We start from the raw sequence: 5,550 nt of genomic DNA, 5'->3' as shown, positions 1-5,550 counted from the left end.
AGGAGCGGCCCCGGGACGGCGAGGCCGCCAAGCGCAGCCCTGGGCAGCGCCCGGCCCGCTCCTCCGGCACGAAAAGAGGGGTTCGGCTCTTGGGGCGAGCTGTGCAAGTCGTAACTGCACTTACCTGTAACACGCCAGGTAATCGGGGCTCGCCGTAACCTGGTCGTCATATTTGTCACGTACCACGTATGTATCCACGCATTAAATAAACAGCCGCGTTTTGTAGTTGCAGTTGTATTTGAATGTGGAGAAGCACGTTGAAGTTTCTGTTTGGGTTTTCTTTTAAAAAGATGAAGGGGAGTCTAGACCTTCACATAGGAGGTTCAAGCAGGTAACATCTGTATTTGGTGAAGGAGATGAAACGAATGTAACTGGCGATGTGTTAGAGTCCAGCGTTCAGAAAGCACACAGGGTTAGTGAGGTACACGGGCACCAGGTATGGCTGCCACGTATACTGTGCCTCAGTTTTCTCATTTGTTTGTACTGATTTCATTAAGATGAGACTCATCTCTTGCCTTCTCAGACATTAAGGAAGAGAGCATGTCATGGATCTATTTGCCTTACCAAGGCAGCATCTAAAATATAACATAAGGACATACAGAGAGCTAAGGTGGAAAAAATAGAGAACTAAGGCCCCGTTCACCTTCAGACACTTCTGAACAGCTGTGACAGGATGTGTGACACTGCAGAGAAGTAACAGATCTGTCCCCTATTTGAAAATGCAACATGAAACCTATTTTCAGTAGGATTATTTGTCATATCAATTAAATGTGTATTTTTTTGTATTTCTGTAAATGAGATACACTTTTTGGTGTGCATGAATAAAAATGGAATAAGAGCTTTAGTTTTAAGAGTTATGATTTTAAACTTTGACTGTAGTAAAATTCTGGATTTCAATTTTCACGGATTTTAAGGTCAGATGAGAATATTTAATGGCCTGTAACACACAAGAGGTAAACTTCATCAAGTTGCATATTTTTCTGAAGCATAACTAGGGTCTAGCTAAATTGTGTTTTCTAGGAAAGCACCAGTCTTGATTTGACATAAGGAGATGAATGATTCACTGAATTTGTGTGCAAAGGCAGTGCTAAATATAATTTTAGGCTTTTGTTTCTTACTTTGAATTCTTTTACTAGGTGAGCCCAGGCAGATCTGCATGCAGGTATCTGCCTGCAATACAACATATCAACAGTTATGCTGCCTGTCAGTCAAGAGCAATGCTCCTTGGGAATTAAAAATAAAAACAGGTGTAATTGCTACAAGTTACTGCTGCTGTATAGCAAATATCTATATCTTTAAATTTCTGCTGCCTGGATTCATGCCAAATATTTCTTACTTGTATTAAATCTTAACTAAAATTAATGCATGTCACATGATAGCTTATTCCTGCAAACAAGAACATTTGTCATACTATGTGAAAATACAGCCTTCTTCCCAAAGCTCAGACACCCTAAGGAGTGGTTACATGTAGGCCAGAAACTTAGTTTGCTTTCAAGTGCAATTTGAGGGTTTGATGAAAAACTGTGAAGTTGATTGGGAATTACACTCTCTTTGTTTATGTTCCACATATTCAAGGGAAATTGACAGGCTAAATGTAGCTTCAAACTAAGTTTTGTAAAACAAATTTCTCCATACCATCATGTCCCGGGACCACCTTGTTTTAAATTGTATCTTAATAGAGTTTCTCATGCCACTGGGTTTAAGGCATTTGCAGGCAAAGCAGGATAGCAGTGGCAGTGCTGTGTTTGGTGCCCTACACTGACACTGACTTTGTTTTTCTCACTTTAGTCAGTGAAATGTACCAACTACCAAAATGGAGAAAAATGAGATTCTTTAAAATTGTCAACCTCAATACCTTAAGTTATTACTCAAGATGTAAACATACAGGGCTTTTATTTTATGAAAATTTATAAACATTTCACCTGGTAGTATCACTAACCATTGACCCGGTATTCTGTGACATTCTCAAATGTGACAGACTATTGTCTTCAGAAACTGTGAAAAAGCATTTCATGATGTGATGTGCAGTTTACTTTATCTTAATTTCCTCTACCGTGGAAAAAGTTCTGAGGTCTTCTTGACAAAGACAACTTCTGGGAGTCGAGTCACAAATACTCTATGTTCAACCTGGTTTCTTCCCTTAGTTTCAGGGTTACAATAACCATTTCAGTTAATCTTTGCCTTCCTTGTTAACTGATGAGGAGACCTAGCATCAACAAAACTGTCAGCACTTTGGTTAATACTTCAAATCTTTAGCAGGTCTTCTCTCAAACTGTTAGTGTTTGTCTCTATAATTACAAAAACTTTATGGAAAAGATGCACATGCCACTTCAGAATTGCAGAGAGGCTAATTTTTCCTCCAAACAAGCTGATCAAGGATTTGAGTCTGATTTATAAGTTAATTTTTTTGGTCAAGAAATTATCTTCCTGAATCTCTGTTTCCCTGAAAAATGCTCCAACAACTAAGCTATTCTCTTATGAGACAAACTCTGCTACTTTGTCCTTTATCATAGAATCATAGAATGGCCTAGGCTGGAAGGGACCTTAGAGATCATTTTAATCCAGCCTCTCTGGATCCACCTCTCGACTAGATCAGGCAACACATGGGGACCGAATGGGAATCGAACCCGCGACCTTGGTGTTGTTAGTGCTACGCTCAGCTATCTCCAGACCTGTTTTGGATCCCTGGCCTCAGAAGACTGCAAGCTCTAGATCCTTGCTGGGAGGGAGGGATAGATGGATGGATGGATGAGGCACAGCAGCAACTATGAGTCAAGGATGTATGCTCGTGGGAGGAGTGTTTAGGCAAACCCCCAGGCTTAACATTAGAGAGCTGCAGACTCAGCTGTATGGCTCAACCTATTTTATTTTGGAGTCTTACTGACCCATTGCAGCCAAACACAGAAGTGAGGTAGGGTAACTGCAAGTATTACAAGAAGGAGACCTAAAACAAGGTCCTCATGCTGCCAGAAGCTTGTTGATTTTTCTGTTTGGTCTCCTGGTCAGTAAATTAAAATGCCTGAACCTATTTGTTGATCAACACACAGAGCTCTGCCAATTGCTGCCATTAGTGAAAGGGCTTGGGAGGGAGAAGGAGTAGTGCAGGTAGGTGGGTCAGCAGGAGGTGTGGGAGAGGACATCATTGTCTGATACATAACCTTGGTCTTCTTTGCATGGATGAAGATGAAAAAAAGTGTGGATTTTTTTTTTCAAATAAAAAGTTACACAACCCAATATCTAGAAGAATTGCCTTTTTTTCCTGTGCCGCAAACCTCCTTCTGCCCTCATCTGTGTGCACACAAAACCATAATTCCAACCACAAAATTACAGCTGTATAGAAAAATAGAAAATTATCATCTTTTTTTACCATGTTTCTGTGATGGTCAGTCATATGTCACATGAACTTCAAGAACGGCTGGAAGTAAACCCAAAGTATCATGAGGATAAAGAGAAACAGGTGCTTGTTTAAAACTCACATGCATTCATTCGTGTGCCGATGAACACCAGAGCTGTATTAAAGCAGAACTGAAGACCTGCATAGTCTATGGATTTTTATTGCCCACATTTTGTTTCACAAACCACAGATTCACAGCCCTTCTATATAAAAATAAACTTTCAGAAAGCTACATATATATAGCAATATTTAGTAGCAACCTAGGAAGAATAATGAAACCTAAAGGTTTTCATGACCCATAGAAAGTGAAAAAAATATGAAATACATTTGCCTTGTTCCAATTTGCCTTGCAGTCATTATTCCTCAAGTTATACGCCCATTCATGTCTTACATGCTCACATGCATTTTCCTTTCCCTGGAAATTTCCTGTTGTCTCAGCACTCTGAATTGCATGGGCAGTCCTCATTTTTGATGTAGAGCGTGGCCAGCTAGTGCTAGGAGGCAGTGAAAACAGCTTCTCTATTTATCTTCCACCACTCAGGACAGTGCTGGTTGAATACCAGTATAGAAATCATGTGTAGGAACACAGTGAGTAAAAATAAAATTACTTAGAGGTGCACAATTTCACAGCTATATAGTATTTAAAGCACTTTTTTTTTTTCCTGCTTCTGTCTTGCTCTTCAGAGAGCTGTACCTAAGCAAAGGGAGGAGAACTGGCACATCAGTTCTCTCCATGCATAATTCTCAACATAAAGTTCTACTCCGTATTTGTGGGGATATGGTAATAAATCCAAAGGAGAGGGATGACAGTAGGCAATGAGATTTAAGGCAGGAAAACAAAAAGAGAGGGAACACGTTCCAGAGAAAGTTTTGATCCGTTTTTGTTCAAAGGAAGAAAAAGCAGCTCACCAAGCTCAGCAGCACTGTGGTGCCGTGCTCTTCACTCCTGCAGGATCAGCCCTGGCACCGTGCTGGGTCTCCGGTTCCTGTGGACTCCCACATTTCCACTCCTGCCATTGGAGCTGTTTTCTCTTCAGCAACATCCATTTTCTCCTTGCTCTGTAATTAATGAGGCACCGGAAAGGGCTGCTCTTTGCCACTTGGTAATTAGCATAGCCTTACTACACTTCTAGAAGAAGTCTAGAAAACAGATGAATTTTAAAGTTTGCTGTAAAAATACTTCTTTTTATTAGATATATTCGAAAAATGTATAAAATACTTGATTTTTAAAGCATAGCAAATGATTTTAATTGCCCAAATTTGTTACTTTAGTGATGAATTTATTTTCCTAGTCACTGTATCTTTCAAGATTTTAGATTAGTAAATACCAATCAGACTTGCATGCAAGAAAGATTACATTTTTTTGCCTGTTTCTAATTTCTGCTCAGTTTCTCAGCATTTCAGTGGTCACCATTGACCACACTGAGCAGAAGTGGCTATGGGGGCATATTCTTAGAGAGCTGTAGTGGAAGTGGTTGATGCTATCAAAAAGTGGTTTTCCACTTTAGCAAAACAGTGGTTTGATTATTTAATTTCCTTTTAGAAATTGAGCAACAAGTATCTATTGCATCCTTTTATTTACTCTTTCTTTTAAAAAAAGATTAAATTCATGTCTTCAAAAGTTTTCCATCTCAAACTTTATTTTCAAATGTGTGCACATTGACACATCCAATGCCAATAAAAATTCTCATTTTGATTTAGTCTTGTTTTCTTTTAAAAATCATCACTTTTATCCACCCTGTTCAGGTTATTAGAGATAATTCATTAGTCTTAAGTAGCTGGTTTCTAACAATTTTAATAAAGCCAGCAAGTATCCTATACAATTACCGGGTGCTTGAATTGATAACTAGTTTTAGCATTCATAGGCAAGTTCTCTGTCTAGCAATGCATAACTTTCTTGTCAAATGGTAGAATTTTGCTCTTTCGTTAGTTTTAGAATACATCTCGTTCTTATTTCTTACATCTTCACTGAAGCAAATACTGAAAAAGATAATGGATTGGCCATGTACTATATAATTCTTTCATCTGCTCTGTGTTTTACCAGACTGTTTAAAAGTTCGCCTTTTTAACATTCGAGACATACATGTTTGCATGCATGCGTGTTTGCATATAAAGATGTATTGATATGGATGTTCTCATGTCTTATCTGTAGGATA

Source organism: Apaloderma vittatum, unplaced genomic scaffold, assembly GCF_000703405.1.
Source record: "Apaloderma vittatum isolate BGI_N311 unplaced genomic scaffold, ASM70340v1 scaffold20189, whole genome shotgun sequence".
Classification (NCBI taxonomy): domain Eukaryota; kingdom Metazoa; phylum Chordata; class Aves; order Trogoniformes; family Trogonidae; genus Apaloderma; species Apaloderma vittatum.
This window is presented reverse-complemented; position numbering follows the sequence as displayed.